Source organism: Pinus tabuliformis, chromosome 9 (assembly GCF_031772625.1).
Source record: "Pinus tabuliformis cultivar Carrire ecotype Pingquan chromosome 9, CPIR1, whole genome shotgun sequence".
NCBI lineage: Eukaryota > Viridiplantae > Streptophyta > Pinopsida > Pinales > Pinaceae > Pinus > Pinus tabuliformis.
Window position 1 is genome coordinate 1,791,332,325 of NC_142307.1, and position 24,465 is coordinate 1,791,356,789.

The window sequence follows — 24,465 nt, forward strand, 5'->3', positions numbered from 1 at the left end:
TGTATCATGTTCTTTATCATCTTGTATTTGTCGGGACTCTTAAGTCCTTGAACATTCCATGAGATGAGCTTCATGGTTGACCGATAGGTAAGGATCTGTAGTATTTAGTCAACTTGGAGCACCTTCTGGACTCCACTAGCATTTCCCCAATGAGGATGGTGCATTGTAAATCTGTCTTTCTACCTATTTTCTTCCCATATTTGGTAATATGTTTCCCATCCCAGCTACTTCCTTGTTGTATTCCCAGTGTGGTGTACCGGTGCACTCTTGAGAGTACTACTTCCAGATTTTCAAGTTGCCTATTTGGTATTTTGTCAAACTCTTTCTTTTTGCATGCTTGTTCTAGACTGAAAATGTCTAGGTCTCCTAGATCAAAGCTTTTAGGTTCTTCCATGTGACTATGTTGATTGCTCTCCTCCATGTGGGGGGTTTTGTTGAGTGGGTCTATTAGCAAGTTGTCAATGTCCATTCCTTTTTTGGACCATAGGGCTTTGTTGTGATCTTGAAGGGGGATAGGTTGCGAGATTGTTGGTTGTGGACTGATTTATTCGCTAATGATGGTTGACTAGCATCATTAGGAGTAGGTACATCAAACGGTTTGATGGATGGTGTGGAAGTTGTCTTAGATAAATTGGAGGGATCTGATTGTGGCATATATAGGTTTGAGAAAAAGTCAAAACTGTTTCTAGAGGATGGTGCCTCGAAGGATGGTATTACATTTTTTGGTGCTATAGAGGGTTTTTTGTTATGCTTCTTTCTATTAGCAACTTTGGTAAACCTTTCCATATCAGATTTTCCCCCGTGGTCTCTAGATTTAGGAGGAGCATTTAGAGGACAATCACAGAATAAATCTCCATGGGCATGGCATTTATTGCATCTAAAGGGCACATGTTCATAATTTATGGGTTGAATCCATTCAAAGTCATCATGAAGGAGACTTATCGAATCCATGAGTGCCTTGCGGAGTTTCATATAAACACAGATGCATGTATATGAGGTGTACCGGCAAAGCTTTATTTCCTCGACAATCTTTATGAATTCTCCCAGCCCATTGCCAATATCTTTAAGTGATTCTTCATCTCAGTATTCCAAAGGTAAGGAATACATGTGAATCCATACTGGTGCCCAGCTAAAGTCTTCCATGTCTGGATTGAATCTTTCTATCCAGTCTTATAGATATAGACCCGCAGCATTGAAGAAGTAGGGTCCTCCATCTAGAATGCAATTTCTATCTTCAATACAACTAAATATGGTTGTAAAAAAACCTTTGGGGCCTAGTTGTAGGGTTACATGTCCCTTAGGCTTCCACCTTGAGGTTATCCATCCTTGCAGAGCTTTTTCGGTAGGCCAATAGCCTACAAATTTTCCTATCAGTGCATGGTCTTTCATATATTGTATTTGTGCATTGATTCGATGACTGGGTAATTCAATATTGGGTCGTTCCGCTACAATGGGCTTGCAGGTGGATGACGATTCCTTCTTTGGCTCTTCAGGTGCTGCAGGGTTGTTTTATTTTTCATTGTTCATATATGTTGTATCATTCTTCTCCTGCTACTACGCACGCTATTCCGATGGCTGTTCTGCTCTTCTAGTTGAGGGTAGTTCATTTTCTTCCCTATGAGGCTGATGTCCATTGTTGCAGCCTGTGGGGGGAGGCCCTACGGCCTCCCCCATCATGATATTCATTGACTGTTTCTACCACTTTAGCCAAACCTGCTCTTGCAGCAGTACTGCTTGATTCAATGCCTACTTTCTCTGTCTCTGTGCCGTGTAAGGGTTTGTCAAAATCCCTATTCCACCATTTTCCTCTACTCACTTCCTCTCATCAAACTTTTCGTCAAACATGTTTCAGTTTTATTTATTAAAAAGAGTTATAAAATTTATATAATTATAATAGTAAATGTTGTTATGTATATTTATTTGTATTGTTAATTGTTTTTATATTTCAATAAATCTAAGGAAATAGTTTATTAATTATATTTAATAATGTAAGTGATGTAAGTTTATTATACATTATTAATGTAGTTTATGTTAGTTTATGATTCATTTTCATTTTATGGATTTGTATGGGAAGGTAGAGTAAGTGAATCATACTTTCTGTTAATAAATTACATCCTAAAATTCATAATCATATTAGTAAATTTTATAACATAACTTATTAGATCACTTGATTAGGAAATGATGAAAACATGTTTGTTTTTTTACAATAATATAGAGATATGTAGTTAATTTAAGTATAGCTTTTTTTTATTAATTTTTTTTTTTTAAACAAAATACGAAACTATAATCTTTAATTTTTGAAACTACATTTTTTCCCTTTTTGGAAGTATTTTTGTTAATTATTATTTTATAAACATTTTGGGATTTTATAAATTAAAAATGTTTAAATATGAAAACTTTATTTAATATAATATATTGAGTAAAAGTTTATTTATTTATTTAAAATGTAAATATCTTATTTATATTAAAATAATGATTTAAATATTTAAAAACAAAAAAATAATATATTAAAAAATAAAATAAAAAAACAAAATCTTATTCCTATTAAAATTATAAATAAGATTAAAAATAAAAAATAAAATGTTAAAATTAAAAACAAAATCAAACATTAAAAAATAAAAAATAAGATATTAAAATTAAAAACAAAATCAAACATTAAGAAAAAATACCTTAAATATGAAATAATATACTTCTTGAAAACAACGATGGATTTTCAATTTTTCGGAGATACTTACTATCGACATCTATTTAAAAACTGGTAGGTTTGTTGAAGAATAACTTCATCTTCAATTCACTTCACTAAAAGGTGTTCAATATTCATGGTACTTAGTTCTCTGAGGATGATTATGTTATAGCTCGATATGTTGAGGTGGCAAACTCCTGGTAGATAGTTAAGAGGAAATAGAAAAACACGCTTTTGTTTGAACGCTAATTCACTCGAGGAAATTCAAATAAATGTGGTTTAGTTTTCAGTAGCTAAGTAGGTTTTTAAGTTCTCCTTTCGTTATTATTTCTTATTTTTACGATTTCCTTGTGTTTCTTTATTTTTTTCATTGTTATTTCGTATTATTATTATGACAGCATATTATAATACGGTCTGGCATTCCACTTAGTGCACAAATGACGCAGTGCACAAATGAACCTACCCAACAAGACTTGGACAAGGACGCAGAGGAAGTGGGAATGGAGGATCGTGACCCTTCTATTATTGTGAACCATTGCTTCACGGCTTTCATATTAAACTTTTGACCTTAAAATTCAAACCCTGGATTGCATGTCAGATATTCAATCACTATCTTTATCGAAACGATTCCCCTTACATAATTTTACAATGACCACCTATTACTACCATGACAGAGACTGATGCATATTCATGGGCTTCTGTGATGACCCCGTAAAAATGTAATTATTTAAAGGTTACTACGGTAAAAAAAAAACTGAATTAGAATGATATTGAAGGATTTATTTTCTTTTAAGAGTATTCTGTTGATTTTTACATATGCACTAAGCTAATGATTAAAAGAATTACTCATAAAAGTATTGGAATTCCCAAAAGAGAACTGGAAAAGAAAAGTTAGTTAACAAAACTAGAAATAACCACCTTTCCTAACTGGAAGGGTTTCCAGGGAAAATGGGAGGTTGGTTGACAGAACTCTGGGCTGTAGGGACAGGCAGAGAAAGAGAAAGGGAAAGAAAGACCCTGTATGGACTAAGTCTGGTAAGGACCAGATAGTCGAGCACACAGTGCTGTCTTACTGAGGATAGTGATCCGGTAAGCAGAAGCTCGGGGGGAGACTCAGGTCCCAAAGGACAAGTCTCATGGTTGGATGGATAACAAGCTTTACACAGAAATTCGGTAGGAGACTTGCTCCGGATTCACCTTACCAACGGAGATCAGGTAAGTAACGGAACCCTCATGTCTCTATAGTTATCTGTGTAACTGTGATTATCTGTGCAATAATTGTAAACAATGTATCTTTAAAAATCGAAAGATAGTGTAACTGTGATTATCTGTGCACTAATTGTAAACAATATATCTGTAAAAATCGAAAGATAGTGTAACTGTGATTATCTATGCACTAATTGTAAACAGTATATCTGTAAAAGTCGAAGGACAGTGTAACTGTGATTATTTAAGCAATAATTGTAAACAGTATATCTGTAAAAATCGATGCAAGTTATTGGACAGAAATTCTGGGAAAAACAAGCTCTATCCCTACTAGACAAATAGACTTACGGTCGTTGGGGTTTCAAACCAGAAAACTGGCAACATATGAGGAAACAGAACTCTGGGTAGATATCATATCTTGACCCCTAATGTTCACAGCAAACAGAACATCTCTCTTTATAACCTTAATCAAAACATCTTTCCTTATAACCTCAATCTGCTAGTTAGTGCCAAGATGAAGATTTTAAAAGGCGATAAGAAGAATTTAATAAATTCTTGACCCCGAACCAGGTCGAACCGTAGCAGGTGGCGCGGGGGGGGAGGGCGGGGGGTTCTGGAGGTTCCCTAGCGTCGGGCAAAAGCCTGAATCCTTAACTTCTGATAACGGAAGAACATACGAATATGAACAAAGAAACAAACCTTAGATAATATCTTAAATTACAGGTCTGAACAGTTAACGTGGAACAGACTTCTGAAGATTACGACAGTTAATATGTGCAAACCATCATCACGAAGAGCAAAGAGACATGCAGCAATGCCGTGTTGGCATTCGAGTAATGTACAGAGGAAGTATTTAAACGTATCAAAGGAAGTACCAAAATATACATTTGCATAGAAGCTATAGAAGTATTTTCCAGCTATTAACGAATTAGGAACGAATAATAATTTATAACCATTATATAACTTTCAGAACCACAGGGTCTCGTGTTTATGGAGAACCCAGAACGAGTCGACCATACATCTATTGTAACCAGATGCAGGCGTGACATATCTTTAAAATCTATACATATCTGTTGAGAAAATACATTGAAATACAGCATAAACCCTTATCTCATGCTGTAAACAAAAACGCATCCATGCCGTAAACGAAAAAGCAAGATACCAGAATGAGAAATTACAATACGAAACTAGGTAATGTTTAAACCCTATTATTCATAAAAACTCTTGCTTAACAGCATGAAAGTAAACGATAGCGTAACATAAACAACGAATTATATTAAATCATCGGCCACCAAGCCATATGGGTCCAGATTAAAAACAAGCGAGCTGGTTCCCAACCAGAGCTTCAACATAGTCATAATACATTCGACAAAACAAAAATATATACAGCTGTTCAATAGAATCAGGTGAAATTTACAGCCTAATGAACCAGAGGTAAACCCAAAACCGCTGCAAGCGAAGGGGTACCCAATATGCATTAATCAGACCCAGAACGTATGGAACCGGAATAAGAGAATCCGTCCATCGCTATCTGCGACCAACCGTGAAATAGTAAGGTTGGGTCTCATTCTAGGTACAGAGGGAAAGACCCCTGGCGACCAACGGTGAGACAGAAGAGAATCAACCGAGACTAAACACCTGAACGAGAATAAGTACCTGTGTAAACTCGGTGGACCAATATTTGGAGGGAGTTTCCAATGCCGTAAACCCCGAAAGTCGCCCATTTACACCCTGTCATGCAATGGATAAAACATTACTCTACCTCATAGCAGACAAATCGAAATTACATCAGAAACTTTCAACTGACAGTAAAATTTAACTGGCCGGTTCGAGGATGTAAAACCGTGGAGCGGAAGCACATCAGAGAGTGTGCATGTTGCCTGGAATGGCGGATGGTCTCGGCGCGGAGCTATGGAGCAGACCCCTTGCGGTGGTGAAATGGAGCGGAGAGCGGTGAAGCGCCGAGCAGTGCGAGCAAAAACCTCGAAGAATCCGGAAGGACCAAGTATATAGCCTACATGCCAGCAGTGGAGACGTGGAGCATTTGTGACCCTCGATCATACGCAGAGTCCTCACGCCGTTGATTAAGGCGGCAATACCCAAAAGCAAAGTGAGGGAATGTTCCAAGCTTGGGAACCATACCCCAATCACGTGAACAGGCCGGCGGGTTTCAATGCTATTGCCAGATGTCCAGCGCAGACGGCGCCAACAAAGGAGGAGCAGGACAGCTTTGATACCCTCGAGGGAAAGCAATATAGTCTTTATGCCATCGTATCCATGGTAGAAGAGTATCAATAAAGTTAAGAAATAAACTTAGAATAAACCATTATATGATAAACGTTCCACTGCCACACCATATACCTCCAAAAGTTATACATACGAACGAAGTAGTGGCACTACATATATATATACAATAACGAAATGTAGACACTATATAAATTTTATTTATTTATATATATATGTTTTAATATGTAGATATGTGACAGCTTCCCATTTCTTCCGTCTTTCTTCTCAATTTCCAACCAATACACTGATTGAAAAATGTGAGCGTCTTAAATACTGCTCATTGGTTTGAATGATCTGGATTAATCATACGGATTGATATATTTGATCTTATGATATTTTCTTCATACCTCTGATAGATCAAAATTTGATGAAATAAAGGGAAATCAAACAAGTGACTTCACCTTTATATATCAAATTTATAAAATATTCCACAATCTATCAACAAAGGAAAACTCCATAAAAACTTTTCTTTACTAATCGACAAGACTACCGTTAATGACTATCTTTCCTACTGTAACCGTTTTCGATACTCCCGTCTAAAATTGTTTTCAACAACGAGTTTTTCAATGGCCCTCTTCTCCAAAGATCCCTTGTAAACCACCTCTCTGATAATGACACCTTTCTTGACAACTCCCTTCTCCACCACATAAATATTTATTATCGATGCCTTCCCACTTACCTCCCTTGTTGACTACCTCTCTATCGAGAATGCAATTGACAGCAACTCCATCATCGGCCATCTCTATGTCAGAGACTCCTCTATCAAGAACTCTCGGATTGAAATGTCCCTTCTCGGTGCTTCCCTTGTCAATGAACCTGATGTTGACGACAACACTCCTACACTCACCGAATCAGTGTTTGAATGCGCCTTTTTGTTTGTTGTTTTCTTTTCTTTTTTAACTTTTAGTTTTTATTTCTCATGACCTAATCAACCCGGCACTATGTAAGAAGTGCACGAAATCTATGACAAAAACACTCCATTACTTACCGAATCAGTGTTTGATTGGTCCTTTGGCTGTCTCAATGATTATGTGTCCTATATAGTTTATTTTAGATTTCCAAAATTGTTTACTCGAAAGTTTTTTTATTTATTTATTTCTCACGACTTAATTAACCTTGTAGTCCACCAAACCGATGGTAACAATTACATTGGGGGCTCACACTATTTAATCATTCACCAAATTTCATCCTCTAAATCAATTTTATTGTATCCATTGGATGCTCTTATCCATTTCAGGCATGCCATGTGTTTTAACCATCCATGCCTCCTCTTATCATAGTAGACATAAGATTTTCACTTGCGCCTTTGTGCTACCAACCATACATTGTAATTGAGTACATGGTTGGAGAGCTCTCCCCTCTCTCTCATATGGTATTCTCTTAGGTAATTTGTTTATGGTGAGCCATACATTTCTTCACACAAGTGGATCATTATAATATTAATTTTTCTTTTCTTGAATGACACATTATATTTACACAAATTGGTTCATTAGAAAATAAGTTGTTTATTGAAATCTAAAACAAAACCATGGCTACATCAAGATAAAACAATATTATCTCTTCAATGGAGTAGTTTATTAGTGACACCTCAAATGATACCAAAAAGACATGGAAAGTAAATTCATAAATACTTCTAAGGAGATCATCACCATAGATTTCCTTGCCAAAAATATCTCTATAATACTAATCATAGAAATTGGGTATTTCTAAGATACATTTCATTCTTAGTCTTGAAGGGTTGAAGGAAATAATGATGTAGGTGATCCATTCACATTCACAATTATATATTTATTTATTTATTTAGGAAGAGCCTAGGTTGGGGACAACTCCAATGTTGAATGGAAGAATGATGTTTTCACCAATGAGTTTCTATCACCAGGATTATACAAAACCCCCTACATAGCCTGGATACATATCCTCAATAGTACATAATGTGGCACATGCTTGTCAACAAAAAAAGTCAAAAAAACTTGATTTTCAACAATAAATGATCCATAAACTTCCATGGATATTCCATTAGATAGTTTATCAAAAGAAATATAATGAAAATAGACTAGCATATATACGAGGACAGTTGATTTCTTTATACTCTAGATTGCTTACTTATTGTTTTCTTATTAATCATGTAACAGATAAAATATGGAAAATTGATAAGAATGAAATATAATCGCACTTTAACCACAATAATGCTAATGCTTTGGGAAATTCCTGCAAGAGAGAACCTAGCTATACAGTGAGGTCACTTTACTCTTTCTTTATCTAGAATGGAAATAATGCAAGTACAAAGGATAATACACTCGTTTGGGACTTACTTTATACCTGTAGCTTAATAGGCTACTATAGAAACTAAACTTCCTTCGTTATGCATTCTCACTCCAACTCCTAATTGTTCTGCTCTTTTGTCGAACAAGATACAATTGAAACAAATACAACCTCATTTCCTCTCAGTGGCTTAGTTATAACACAACTCGATAGCTAAATAGGGTAAATGTTGACTGCTTCAACTCTCAACTAGAGCTACAACATCAACTGTTCTAGAGTCTTATTTATGGTGATCACATGGTTAACCCTTTTTACATAAGTAATCAGGGCTAACATTGCATCATGTTGAATTATGGTGTTCAATCACAATAGGTCAACTTCCAAGAAACATAATTTTTCAATATGAACTCTCATTAGCATATTTCTTACACCATTGGAATGGTATTTGGGTGTGTAACTACCCCGCTCCCTACTGTACAAAAAAAAGTCATCATTTAAGGTATCAAAGTGGTTCCAAAATTATTCTAATCTCAATTCTGTAATTTAGATTCCACTGATAAAACTAATCTTGTGAGCTTATTCCTCTAATTTTTCTACCCTAAAAGCATTGATATGGATGAAATATTATACAGTGACAATCCAAATCATACCTCCTCATTTTGAGAAGATTTTCATCCCCAGAAGGTTTACTAAAAGAGGTGAGGAAATTTTTCCTCTACCTTCTCCCTGGAATAGCGCTTTGATTTTCCTAAAAGTTGTTCTTCAGCCCAACCTACCAGAGTTCGTACTATACATTTGTTGCAAAGTTGTATCCTTTATCAAGTCTTGTCGAGAATATAGAGCTAACTCTTCTATGGAAAGTAGTACCTAATCCTCATCCTAATACAACATGGAAGGTTCATGAAGATTGAGACTTCTCACAATTTCAACTAAGTAAATCCACATGCATGGGGCTATACTAAGCTTGTAGGGATTATCTCCCATCATTTTAGTATCCCAGAAGGACCATATCACAAAGCCTTTATTTTCTTAGTAGGACCCTATAGCATCTCCTTGTTTATCTATAACCATATTATATCTCTTACTCTAAATGAATTCTTTGTTCTTTTTTTGTCATGCTTGGAATTGCATTTTTTCTGTGACTTCTTTAAGGTACCCATATTTATATCTCAATTTGCCTAATTTTCTCAACAATTTTTTCTATTCTTAAAGCATCCCCTAAGAAATTCTAACTCACTCCTTTTCAATATACAACATCCAAAAGTGAAGGTGGAAAATTTCCAAAATAAGTTTGAAATGGGGACTTACCATTAGAAGTGTAGATTTCTCTATCAAAAGAGTGTTGTACACATACCAAAATTTCATCCCAGGTATTCAAATGATTTTTATTGTAATCACTCAAAAGTTGCACCGAAGTCTTATTCACTACTTTTGTTTTCCCTTCTATCTATGTTTGGAATGTTGGAACCCTCTTCAACTTTGTGTCCATCTTATCGCATATCATAGTCCAAATTAAACTAATAATTTTGGTGTCCATGTTTGAAATTATGTTATGTGGTATCCCAAAGTGCACTAAGAAATGTTCAAAGAATAAGTTTGTTTCTTACTACCCTTCGATATTATTTTTACATGGCACATGAAAACAAATTTTACTGAACCTGTTAACTACTATAAATAGGTAATCACATCCCTTCCTGGTTGTTGGTAAAACTCCCATAAAGTCCATGGAAATGCTTTCCTAAGGAGAACTGGGTATCGATGAGGGATGGTATAGACTATGTTTACAGTTACTAGGCTTGGTTGGTTTAAAAAAACATATGTCATCTAATAAATCTTCCTACATCCTCTTACATTTTGGGTTATTACACATACCTCTATAAGTTAGCCATTCTCTTCCATACACCCAAATTCCCTACAACCACTATAACATAGAGGGGGGTTTTAAGACAACATTTGAGACACCTTTTAGGTAAATTATCTGAACTTGAGAGAAAAATAAACTTTTTTATTGTCTTAATATTATCCTTAAGCGAGTGTCTCAAATTATTATCTTAAAATATTTTTCTCTATAAATAAAATATATAACACAAGAATTATTTCCTCTTAGGAGACAATTTCATTTTTAACTCTCTAGAGACAATATTTGAAATTAAAGACAATATGTCTTTAATCCTAGCTATTGTCTCCCCAAAGACAATAAAAAATTATATTTAAAAACAACACATTATCTCTTTTGTCTCTTTAGATACAATATAAAATAATGAATCCAAAACAAATATCAACATTGAAATAAAACAATACAAAATTGTATTCACATAAAAATAAACTAGAATATTATTGATTAATTCATGTTAGGGCCTAGTGGAACCGAACAACCAACCTCCTTTTTATAATGTAGGTGCTATTCCATTGAGATAACACCCTTCAAATAATTATGAGAGGAGTTATGAAAGTGATTCAAATTCCGTATATAGGCATTGATTTTAAAATATAATCTTTGTAAACTATATAATCATGCAAACCCTATTTTTAACCTAATAAAAAATAAATAAATAGAGTTAGCTCAATATCACACCTAAAATATTGCAAGAGTTAAAGTTATTTTATCAAAGTGCATCCACCTGCAAATTTTGCAGGGTGGAAAGGAATAAAAACAAGGAAAGGTTGACATGAAAAGATATTAGATGGCATACCCTTTCTTCATTATTTGAAAGCTTGTTCCACAAATAATTGATTGTTGTATCAATTTCAAAGTCTCTCTATGCATATGTCTTTTTTAACCTAGTGTATTGATTGACATAAAATAGTTTGCAACCATTTTTTGATAGAAGTGGGGCACTGAGATCTCTCTTTAGTACCCCTTCTTTCGTCTTCTTCGTGACCTGCACCTGCAACCCAAGGGCATCCTAGTATACATTGGTCATCATCCTTGGAACCATTGCATATTGTTGAAAAATGTTCTCTATAAGAACATGATATAAAACAACTTTAATTGTTTTTAGCCTACCATCACAGTCACCAAGTAACCATTATCAAATCTCTGATTAACTGCTCCTATCACAAGTTTCCCAACATACGCACCTACATCTACCGAAGGGAAAAATAAACATAAATGAATATTAGAAATTTTTCCTAGATAAAACATATGACCTCGAACAAGAATATAGAAACAAATATGTTGAATTTGCAACAACGTTGGAGAGTTGTTGTGATCTTCATCGAATCTCAGAATCTCACCTCAAAAGAGTTCGGTGGGATCAACCATGTTTTATATTTTCTTTGCTATCTACTTTGGATAAACCAAAATTTGGTATGTAATTCCATTTTCCATGGAAATAGTCCAGAAGGACATTGAGTAGGCAATGGACCTAAACATATGTACATTTTATAAGTAGAAGAAGAAAAAATAACCTTCAAATATAAAAAATTTAAATATATTTTCAAAATAGCAAAGGAACTTGAAAAATAATTTTAGTTCTAACTATCTCATTATTAAAAGATGAATACTATGAGTAGGATCAAGTTTTTATTGTGCTCCAAAGTAATGAACTTGCTCAAAGTGGTACATAAGATCTATGCTAATGTTTGTGAAGCACAAATGAGTAGTTTATAATTGAGCTATTGATTTTTTAAGTTGTTGTTGTTTCCTTCCATATTCTCTCTTTAATAACTTATAGATCATTCATTTCCCATGAATAGTAAAAAAAGGATAAAAATTCAACAAATTAAATGTTCACATTATATACGCATTAACATATGTCAAATATAAATACAAGAAGAAACAAAGAACATAAGATCAGTCCTTTAGCAACACACCAAAATAGATACACGTAATATAGTGTCGAAAGCATTATACACAAGTTATAATAAATTATTTGTGGAAGTAGTTATGCTGCTATAAAATGCTAGCATCTCTACTTTTCAATATATTCTCTGACTAACATATTGTATAAGCCTAGAGGTATCTAGAAGTTGATGTCCTAGAAAAAAAGTGCAATCAATCCAGAATTATTACAGAATAATGTTGAATATGAAAGAATTATCCAATACATTTATATAATGTTCACATGATAACAAAGGTAATATCATTCACACCACCAATATGTGCATTAATCTCTAATGTTGTACTAATATTTTCATTACAACCATGTATCAAAAAAAGAAATTGCAATAAAATGCAACCCATTATGAAGCTTTGATATGGACCTTTTATTGTTGCCTCAACTCGCGAGTCACAATATAGGAATATATGTGAACAATTTTCTTGGAAAATGCCATTCCTGCAAGCAATATATCCCATATTGTTATTGCTAGAGCAATAATGGCCCCATCTATATACCATATGAAGAAAATGTCTTGAATATTAATAATTGAATTGTTATGAAACCCAATCGACACCCAGAAAGAAAATTTACACAACAACCAATGCTTGATTTGGGCTCTAAATACAATTTTTCACTAAGACAATTGATTCTTTCAAAAGAGCCAAGGCTAAGCAAATATAAAGGAAAATTTTCTATCCAAATTTATACATTGCTATGAATGACAAATAAATCATAAAACATCTTCGTTCACCCAACTCACTTAAAACTAAATACAATATTTGAACCTCTCCCTCCATTATGCAATTTGAGGCATCCCAAATGACCTGTGATCTAACTTTTCAAATGATCCCACTTACAAATTTTTGATTTCCATGCCATCCATTCAAACTGAAAATATTCATCTAGTCGACTATATTTAGAAATATTTTCAATTTTATATTAAGAAACTCATTTTAGATGCTTCATAAAGTATAAAATTTTCATGAATGAAATTTTAGATTACCTAGTAAAATATTTTGTTACTGAGGGTGAAACTCCAATCTTAGTACATTTTAACCTTGGTTGAGGCTTCCTATAATTGTTTTAGGAGGATCAATTTCTTGTAGATGTTAGAAGAGTGAATTCGTCCTAGATTTGTGACCTGCATATAAAAAAAATGAATTGAATAAAAGGGTTTAGAATGTAAGGAATTAAGATCGTGAAACCTCCTCAAAAAACCATGAACATAACAACTATGTTACACACCTCATCATGGTGACTAGCTTGAAAATGCTTCATGGCACATTTAGAATAAATAAACTAATACTTGATTCTGCTATTGCTTGGTTGGGAAGATGGCATAATGCCCTTTTGCAAAGAACCTACAATTATTTAGCATAGAACATTGTGGCCAAAAATATTTTTTATTTATTTTATGTTCAACCAATAAGAGGAGAACAAGAAATATCAAAAATGAATATATTCAAACTACATGCTCCTTTTTGGGAAGAAAGTTGTGGAAGAAACTGCGCGCTGGGGTTTGTGAGAGCTCCATGATCTCCCCTAGGTGCCTCTCGTTATGGCCTTTGGGGCCCTGCCCGTCATGACAAATATGATACAGCATCATGGCACCCGCTCTTTCAAGGATATGGTCTTTGGTCTACCACCAAACCAAGCTTCATTCTTCACTAAATTTTCCTCCAGCTCTGCCTTCTGCACGCCACCAGGAGGAAGCTTGGACAAAGAAGAAACTACTTATCCACAACAAAATGAGCTGCCAAAAAGGAATGAAGACACAGTGAAAAGATCAACCAAGGACAATCATGTAGACAAGGGCAAGGCTGCAGACTCACCCTTTTTTGCAACGCCAATCCTTCATTATCTCAGTAGCAGCCACAAGATCACGGGAAAAGGACCAAGAATGTTTGTAATCCCAAAGCCAAGAGAATCCCAGAACTGGAAATCTAGGACCCTGGAGTAGTTGAAGACAAAGAATACATGCAACAACACGTAGTTATATGCAAGTTCATGGGAATATGGCCAATAGAAAGAGCCCTAAATTGTTGGATTCAGAGAAAATGGACACCCAAAGGGGAGACCAGACTTTAGCTAGGTTCCAAAGAATTTTTCACAGTCATATTTGACCTCCTAGAAGATAGACACAAAATTTTTGAAGGAGGACCCTATTTCTACAACTCATCCAGTTTATACATGAGATTATATAGGGATATCTTTACACCAGAAAAATATGATTTCACTAGGGTTCCAGTATAGGTTCACCTCTACTCCTTACCAACTGATTATTTGGCTCCTTTAGTCTTAAAATGTATAGGAGACCAGCTGGGGGAGTACATCAAAATGTTTGAAGGCACCAGAACGGGTCATTATGTTTCCTACACCACCCCATCAAAATCATACCTGGTGATTTGAATATGAGAACTAAATTATCTGAAAATAAAGGAGGAATCCAGAAGTTAGATAAGGACTCTGAGGCTTTCCTTGCCTCCATTGAAATCCTCAACGTCATTCATATTCCCACAACAAATGGCTTATTCACCTGGAATAACAGAAGAGGAGGAGACCTTCAAATAGCCTCCCATTTAGACTGTTTCCTTCTTTCTAAGGCTTCCTATCTCACCTCCTAGGAAACAGAGGCGAGAATCCTTCCATAAGAAAGATCTGATCACTGGCCTATCTTTCTCAAGATTTAAATTTCCAGGTGCCCAGAGAATAAGCCTTTCAGGTTTGAGGCCTTTTGGTTGAACCACCAAATTTCAACCTACTCTCCCTCCAGAACTGGAAACAAAATGTATACTTTCCAACAAAAATTAAAACATATCAAAGGGGAAATCAAAAAATGGAATAGAGATACTTTTGGAAATATCATTACGGAAAAAAAAAAAGAAAAAAGAAAAAAAAAAAAAAAAAAAAAAAAAAAAAAAACTTGGAAAAACAATAGGAACTTCTTCAACAAAATATAATTGAGGAAGGGCTATCGTAGACTAGTAAACAAGAGGAAAAAATACTAGAACAAATATGGGATGAAAGAGCCATTCAGGAAGAAAATTTGTGGCAACAAAAATCTAGAATAAATTGGATGAAATGTGGAGAAAGGAACATGATTATTTCCAAAAAACAATGATACAATAGAGGAGGAACAACAGAATTCTGGCTTTGAAGAACGAAGAGGGTCATATTATTCACTCTCAAGAGGAGTTGGAAACAAACCTCACCAACTATTTCAACTCTCTTCTCAAAGAGCAATGGAATCATCAGGATCAGAATATCAAAAATATCACCAAGAATATTCCCAAAATACTCACAAAGGACCATAATAAAATTCTCTTAAGGAAAGTCTCCCTCATGGAAGTGGAAGATGTTGTCATGGGAATGCCCAATGGAAAAGCTCTAGGGCCGGATGGGTTGACCATTGATTTCTACAAAGCATGCTGGCTTATCATAAAGCTGGATGTTCATAACTTGGTGGAGGAATCTAAAATTCATAATTCCACCCTTCAAGCCCTTAACTCCACCTTTTTGAATCTGATACCCAAAGGAATCTCTATGGATTCCCCAGAAAAATTTGGGCCCTTAGTCCCCTACAGTGTCATATAAAAAATAATCTCCAAAACTCTGGCCAATTGAATTAAATTCATCGTTCCTCTCATCATCTGCCACGAACAGTCTGTATATGTGGAAGGGAAACGAATCATGGATAGCATAATCCTTTCTCATAAGCTTATTCATTCTCTAAAATTCCAAAAAAAACATGGTATGACGATTTAGCTAGATATGTCCAAAGCCTTTGACAAAATAAGCTAGAACTATATGAGATAGATCTTTGATGCATTCGGTTTCCACAAGGAAAGCATCAAGTTGATCATGGCTATGATGTCAAGAGATTTCTTCTCCATGCTTGTGAATCACTCACCTTTGCAACCCTTCCATCCTTCAAGGGGTATCAAGCAAGGGGATCCAATCTCTCCCTTCATCTTTTTTATAATAGCGGAAGGGTTAAGTTGCTCTATCACTGTTTCCTTGCATGAAAATAAGATCTCTAGCCTCCAACCCCATGCCTTCGGCCCCTCCTACAACTCACCATAAATTTTTGGATGATACACTTCTCATGGGCCTCCCATCAATGAAAGAGGCTACCTCTTTCATGTCCACCTTCATGGAATTATTTTTCGCTTTAGGCACCTCCATCAATCCCGTTAAATCAAAGTTGTTTTTCTTTAACACTCCATTGCTCATCTGCAGGAACATCACTAGAATATTGGCCATTTGTATTAACTCTCTCCCCTCCAACTACCTTGGCATTCCCCTTACTAATAGGCCTCTCTCTGGGTAACTAGGGAGAGCCTTCTAAACAAATTAGAGAAACGATTGGCCAATTGTACCTTCATATCTCTAAATTTGGCTGGTCACCTTATCGTGGTTAAATCTATCCTTCAGGCCAGCTCGCTTTACATGTACTCGGCTTTGGCAACCCCAAAATTGATTTCAAACCAAATCAGGAACCTTCAGAGTAACATCTTATGGAGAGGTGTTGAGGTCAAATAGAAATCGACTCTTGTAGCATGGGATAAAATCTGCAAGCCAGAAAAAGATGGTGGCCTCGCTCTTAGATATATAGACCTCCTAGGAAAGGCCTTGGGAGCCAAAAACTTATGGAGATGGATAGCCAACACCAACTCCCATTGGGGTACCATCTAGAGTACAAAGTACGCTCCCTCCTTAATGTAAGAGAAAATCATCAGGCTCAATGGAAACATCAAAGGTTCTCTCACTTGGAATCAAGCCTGGGAGAACAGGGACATCATTGAAAGACATAGTTTATGGGAAATAGGAAGTGGAAACAAGGCTCTTCTTTGGGAGGATGTCTGGCAATAAAGGCTGCAACTTTATCAAAGTCTGGACTGTCCATAATGGGAAACAAGTCTGAATCAAAAAACGATTTCAAAATTTAACTTGTTGGCCATGTAGGGAAAACCAGCAAATGCGCACAATTTTTTATCAGTTTTCATGGTGAAACAGATACCAACCATGGAACCTAAAACCAACAGTTTTTTTTTAGAATTCCGTAAAAAAACTAGAAAGCAAAGTTTGAAAAACATGAGAAAAATATACACATAGTAGGCTATGTGGCAAACACGTGACGAGCTGTGTGGTGGACACGCGACAAGCAAAGTGGCTGACTAGGATCGAGGCAGAGACGACAGGTGTTCCTCCACGTTGAAGTGCCTGTAGTCCTCCATGTTGCCACCTGCCTGTTGCGAGGCCTCCGTGTTTCCCGCTTGCTGCGCCAAATGTTCCTGCTCGATGAAACAACTATAAGGGTCCAAGGCTTTGTCTGCATGCTAGTTCTTGTCCGCTTCCTTCCCCGCTTGTCTCGTCTCCTTCTTAGCTTGGCTTTTACCTACTCCGTGGGTGCTCGTTTGAGCCATGTCTAGTTCTGCTTTAGTGTGGCCACCACCTTCAGTGGCCTGCTCCTCATTTGCCCTGGTGCAATCTCCACCTGCAGTGGCCTGTCCCTCAATTGCTTGCTCCGTCTCGTGAAAGAAAATGGAGATAGTGGCAGTGATGATCGGCCTGTTCAGGGATGAACAAAATGTGATTTGGGCATTCTAGAGATGCAGTTGTGGATTGGATGGAGTGCCTCTCGGAGGCAAGGCAGGGGGCGTCGAATGGAGGCAGAAAGATTGAGAGCGATCTCTTCCACTACGGGTGTTTCGGTAGCACCCAGTAGTTTTCTCGGCCATAGAGGAAGTGGAATCAGAAATTGGTGAATGATGGGGATGAGTCAAGCTTCCTCAAGTTTTGCCCCTGTGACTACGCATACGATGACGCATTCTCGGCATATTGGCTTTAGAAGTTTGAGAATTCCTTCTAGGATTAGGCGCAGAGTGGTGTAGAGGCTCAGATGAATTTGCGGGCTCCTTAGCAGAGGGACTAGAAGAAGAGGTTGAGTAGAAGACAAAATGGCAATCTAGACTCTGGATGAAGTGAATTCCCAGGCCGAAATTAATGCAGCATAGGAGGTGGCAGCATCTCTCGAGGGTTGTGCGGGAACTGGGTACTGCAATAGCTTGAGGGTAGAGGCATTGCAGTGGGAGAGGATTATCCCTAGAATTCATGTTTGCGGCGAGCCGAGGTGGGTGGTTGTTTACAGGTTGGAAATGGTGCCCCCTTAAATGGAATTTATGGCTGTTGTTAATGCTAATTTCAGACCACTGTGCTAGACTACGGAAGGCCATGTGGTCTAGCCACATGTCATTCCATTCGACTGCCACCTCATTGTCCTTGTCGATCACCTGCATCTGGGAGATGTGCTTCCTTGTGTGCCAGGTCAGTGCATGCTTGTAATTGAGCTTGATCATGTAAAATATTGATTGTTCCAGATTGTAGCACTTGATAATATTCAAATCCTATGTCTGCCAAAAGATTGACCACCTTTTGGTTTTCTCTTTTGACGTGGATGAAGGCGGTAGCTCGTCTCTAGCTAGTAACGACTCTCAAAGTTGTGGTTCCCAGTTGTATTTGGTTAACCATGTGTATCAGAATTTGGGAGTCCCCTTCTATTATAATAGGATGAAAATTATGTTGATGCACTAAGTTCACACTTTCCCACAGTCCTTCTAGTTCTACAGAATTGTTTGTGTTCCATCCAATTGAACCAAAGTGTATTAGTAGAGGTCGGCCTTCGTGATCTCTAAAAATTCCACCATGTCCTACATTGCTTGGGTTTCCTTCTGAGGTCCCATAAAAATTTAGTTTGATTACATTTGTTGGAGGGGGACTCAAATGTGAAGGTTGCTTGTTGATAGTGCTTGCTTTAATGGGATCAATTTGAACCTATGGGAGCTTTACTTTCCAGTTGTCCCATATCCTCTGTTCCAGTACCTGGGTGGGAAAGTCCTCAACACTCCACAGTTGGAGAGCTAGGGTTTCTTGAATATTATGACATAAATTGGTCCAGATGATCTCCATAGTAGTGCTTTGATTTTTGAAAATTCATTTGTTTCTTTCCTTCCAGATTGTCTAGAAAAGGAAGCCTGGCCGAATTGTCCATAATGCATTTAGAATTTTTCTTTTATATGGCTCAGGGGTCCAATTGCGAATGGAGCCTTTTATATCCCCTAAGATTCTACAAGGTCGCTGACATCTGAAGGTAAGTTTTTCCCATAGTTGGTTAGCCATGTGGCAGGAGTCCATGAGATGTTGAATAGTTTCTCCTCGTTTTTGACAATTAGGACAATAGGAGGGTCCCTACGATCCTCTTTTAATTAAATTGTCCCAAGTGAGAATTCTTTGATGATAGAGCAACCAGGTGAAAGTAGAGATTTTGGGCCATATTCTTGCAGTCCATAGTCGATTCCAAGTAGGATCAAATGGTTCCTGTGTTTGGAGCATCATCTTATATGCTTCTTTTGTTGTGTAAGTTCCTCTAGGAGTGTAGCCCCATCTCAAAACGTCTTTTCCATTGCTACATTGGATTTTCTTGCTGGTGAGTTCTTTGTGTAGATCTGAGTTATAGGCTTCAGTTTCATGCTGTATTATCTGTTCAATAGGTTTTTTCATTTCCTAAAGCTTTGATTGGTACTTTGAGTCTAGTATTGAGCTACATGGTCAGTCTGGTTGATGTTGTTTCCATTGTAATTTGTAAAGGGTATGATTTCTGCAATTTTTGGCCTCTGTTGCCATGAATCCACCCAAAAATGCGCAGTTTGCCCATCACGTATCTCCGAGAAGTTGTACTTTTGTATTATCTCTCTATGTTGTTTTTCTACATTCCAAATTAGATATTTGATGTCTGTGGTGGTGATTCTAATCAGCTCTTCCTGCAGATGATTGTTCACATATTTTGCAGTCCATATTTGTGCCCATGGCTTCTATGGATTTGAAACCCACTGCCACCATATTCGTGCTCCCATGAAAGTGTTCCTATGTTGCGGGTCTCACAGTCCTAGACCCCTCTGCTTTTTTGGTGTGCAGACCGTGGCCCATTTTACTAGCACACATTTATGGTTTTTCCCTTTGGAACCCCATAAAAAGTTTCGTTGCAAAATTTTGATCTTTTTGAGTGCCCATTTCATTTTTGCAAGAACAGAGAAGAGACAGAGAGGCATGGATTGTAAAACAACTTTTATCAGAATGAGCCTACTGGCTACGTTGAAAGTTCTGTAGGTCGAGGACAATAGACGGCTTTTGATTTTCTCAATGAGTTGTTGCTAGGAGGCGTGCTTTAAGGGGGACTCGATCAATGGAGCGCCCAAATATTTAGATGGGAGTTTAGCTTGTGAGAATCTTATGATTCTGGCAATTATTCTTTGAGTGGCAAGAGGAGTGTGGAAGAAAAAAATCTGAGATTTAGCAGTATTAATGGTGGTTCCTAAGGCCATTGAAAAGGTTTCTGGCAGAGATTTGAAGGCACGGGATTCATTAACAAAAGGATGTCCGAACAACATATTGTCATCAACAAATTGTTGATGAGTTATAGCAGGGGTTTCATGTGCCTTGATGCCTCTGAGGTCGTGAGATTGAACAACATTCGTTATAAGGCAACCCAAACCTTCTACCATAATAATAAAGTGGAAGGGGGATAAAGGGTCACCTTGACAAATTCCTCTAAATGGGTAGTAGGGTTTGGAAGGGATTACATTAACTAGGATGGAGCAGATGGGGGGGGATATGAGATTCATAAGCCATCTAACCCGGGTCGGGCAAAAGCCAGAGGAAGTAAGCAATTGTCTCATATAAGACCAACTTAGTTTGTCAAAAGCTTTAGAGAGATCAATTTTAAGAAGCATACCTACCTATTTATTGCTCCTTAAGGAATGAATGATTTCATGAGTCAATATGATGCCATCTAATATTTGACGTCCTTCAAAATAGCCCGATTGTTCTGGCAAGATGAGAATAGGGTGAAGTAGTTTGAGGCGATTGGTAATAACTTTAGAAATGATTTTGTATATGACATTGCACAGAGCAATGGACCCGAACTTCTCCGGGGTACTCGGCTGATCTTCTTTGGGAATGAGACCTATGAATGTTGCATTGAGAGAAGGAGGTAACCAATTCATAGCTCATGATTCTTCCACCATTTTCCAGACTTCCTCTTTCATTAAATCCCAAAAGTGATGGTAGAAGTTAGAGGGTAAGCCGTCAGGTCTTGGAGCCTTCCCATATTTTAGTTGATCTGAGGCTATTTCCACTTCCATCATAGTTGCAGTCGCAACAAGAGCTGATTGTGCTCTTCAGTTATAATTTTAGGAATATGCTGGAGTATTTCGTTTATTAGAGACTCTCTCTCTCTGTAGGTGGCTCTTGATGTACAATTTGGAAGTGGTTAATGAGTTCTCTCTCAATATCTTCCTGTTTCTCCATTATCTTTCCCTGTGGATTTTGAATATGTGAGATGGTATTATTCATTCTTCTTTGGATATTTGTGCGGTGAAAGAATTTGGTATTTCCTTCACCTTCTTTTAGACATCTGATTCTTGACTTTTGTTTCTAGAGCATTTCCTCTTGTTTCCTTCTTTCTTCCAATTGTGTGAGAAGAGCCTATTCTTGGCTTGCTAAAGTCTTGGTTCTACCTCCTGTGATGATCTTCTACTGTAGCTTTGTCATGATTTGCTCGAGCACTTTTTGGCCTTGAAAGATATTACCAAATGTGGTGTGATTCCAGTACTTGATTTTCCTTTTGATATGCCTCAACCGCTGTTGGAATTTGTACATAGTTGAGCCGCTAAAGGGTGTAAAGCTCTCCCAAGCTTATTTGACCATATTTTTGAAATCAGGGTGAGTGAGCCAAAAAGTTTCGAATCTAAAGGGTTTCCTATTTGAATTTCCAAGACTCGTCCATTGTAGGGAAATGGGCCAGTGATCTGAGCCTGCAATGGGGAGTATTTAGGCATTAATATCACCTCCTAGATGTACTGAGTTATTCGTGATGAGGAATCTGTCTAACCTCGATGTAATTTGTTGAGAACCCGACCTTTTATTATTCCATGTGAAAAGACCATTATCAAATGGTAAATCAATTAGCTAATTATTTTGAATGTAATCTCTGAAGCTGCTACTTTCACTGTCTAGTTTTCTTCTATCGTCTTGTTTTTCCTCCAGTCGTGTGATCATATTGAAGTCACCACCTATTATCCAGAGTGGGTGTGTTCTAGTGGAGTTGAGAGTTTCCAGTGATTTTAGCAGCATATTCTTTTTCAGAGTATCTTGAGGGAAGTATACATTTATCAAGTGACCATGTATATTGGTGTCGATGATGTGAAAAGTGGCTTGGATGAAATGATGGGAAGCATGGAAATTTGTAAGGGAGATGTGGTGAATGTTCCAAGCTATAGCAAGCCCCCTCGAAGCTCCTGTTGCATCTACCATGAAAATTTGGTATCTTGACCAGGCTTTGGATAAAATGGAAGCTAAAGTTCTAGTATTACATTTTGTTTCCTCCATGAAGAAAATATGTGGTCTTTCATGTTGTATCATGTTCTTTATCATCTTGTATTTGTCGGGACTCTTAAGTCCTTGAACATTCCATGAGATGAGCTTCATGGTTGACCGGTAGGTAAGGATCTGTAGTATTTAGTCAACTTGGAGCACCTTCTGGACTCCACTAGCATTTCCCCAATGAGGATGGTGCATTGTAAATCTGTCTTTCTACCTATTTTCTTCCCATATTTGGTAATATGTTTCCCATCCCAGCTACTTCCTTGTTGTATTCCCAGTGTGGTGTACCGGTGCACTCTTGAGAGTACTACTTCCAGATTTTCAAGTTTCCTATCTGGTATTTTGTCAAACTCTTTCTTTTTGCATGCTTGTTCTAGACTGAAAATGTCTAGGTCTCCTAGATCAAAGCTTTTAGGTTCTTCCATGTGACTATGTTGATTGCTCTCCTCCATGTGGGGGGTTTTGTTGAGTGGGTCTATTAGCAAGTTGTCAATGTCCATTCCTTTTTTGGACCATAGGGCTTTGTTGTGATCTTGAAGGGGGATAGGTTGCGAGATTGTTGGTTGTGGATTGATTTATTCGCTAATGATGGTTGACTAGAATCATTAGGAGTAGGTACATCAAACGGTTTGATGGATGGTGTGGAAGTTGTTTTAGATAAATTGGAGGGATCTGATTGTGGCATATCTAGGTTTGAGAAGAAGTCAAAACTGTTCCTAGAGGATGGTGCATTGAAGGATGGTATTACATTTTTTGGTGCTATAGAGGGTTTTTTGTTATGCTTCTTTCTATTAGCAACTTTGGTAAACCTTTCCATATCAGATTTTCCCCCGTGGTCTCTAGATTTAGGAGGAGCATTTAGAGGACAATCACAGAATAAATCTCCATGGGCATGGCATTTATTGCATCTAAAGGGCACATTTTCATAATTTATGGGTTGAATCCATTCAAAGTCATCATGAAGGAGACTTATCGAATCCATGAGTGCCTTGCGGAGTTTCATATAAACACAGATGCGTGCATATGAGGTGTACCGGCAAAGCTTTATTTCCTCGACAATCTTTATGAATTCTCCCAGCCCATTGCCAATATCTTTAAGTGATTCTTCATCTCAGTATTCCAAAGGTAAGGAATACATGTGAATCCATACTGGTGCCCAGCTAAAGTCTTCCATGTCTGGATTGAATCTTTCTATCCAGTCTTGTAGATATAGACCCGCAGCATTGAAGAAGTAGGGTCCTCCATCTAGAATGCAATTTCTATCTTCAATACAACTAAATATGGTTGTAAAAAAACCTTTGGGGCCTAGTTGTAGGGTTACATGTCCCTTAGGCTTCCACCTTGAGGTTATCCATCCTTGCAGAGCTTTTTCGGTAGGCCAATAGCCTACAAATTTTCCTATCAGTGCATGGTCTTTCATATATTGTATTTGTGCATTGATTCGATGACTGGGTAATTCAATATTGGGTCGTTCCGCTACAATGGGCTTGCAGGTGGATGACGATTCCTTCTTTGGCTCTTCAGGTGCTGCAGGGTTGTTTTATTTTTCATTGTTCATATATGTTGGATCATTCTTCTCCTGCTACTACGCACGCTATTCTGATGGCTGTTCTGCTCTTCCAGTTGAGGGTAGTTCATTTTCTTCCCTATGAGGCTGATGTCCATTGTTGCAGCCTATGGGGGGAGGCCCTACGGCCTCCCCCATCATGATATTCATTGACTGTTTCTACCACTTCAGCCAAACCTGCTGTTGCAGCAGTACTG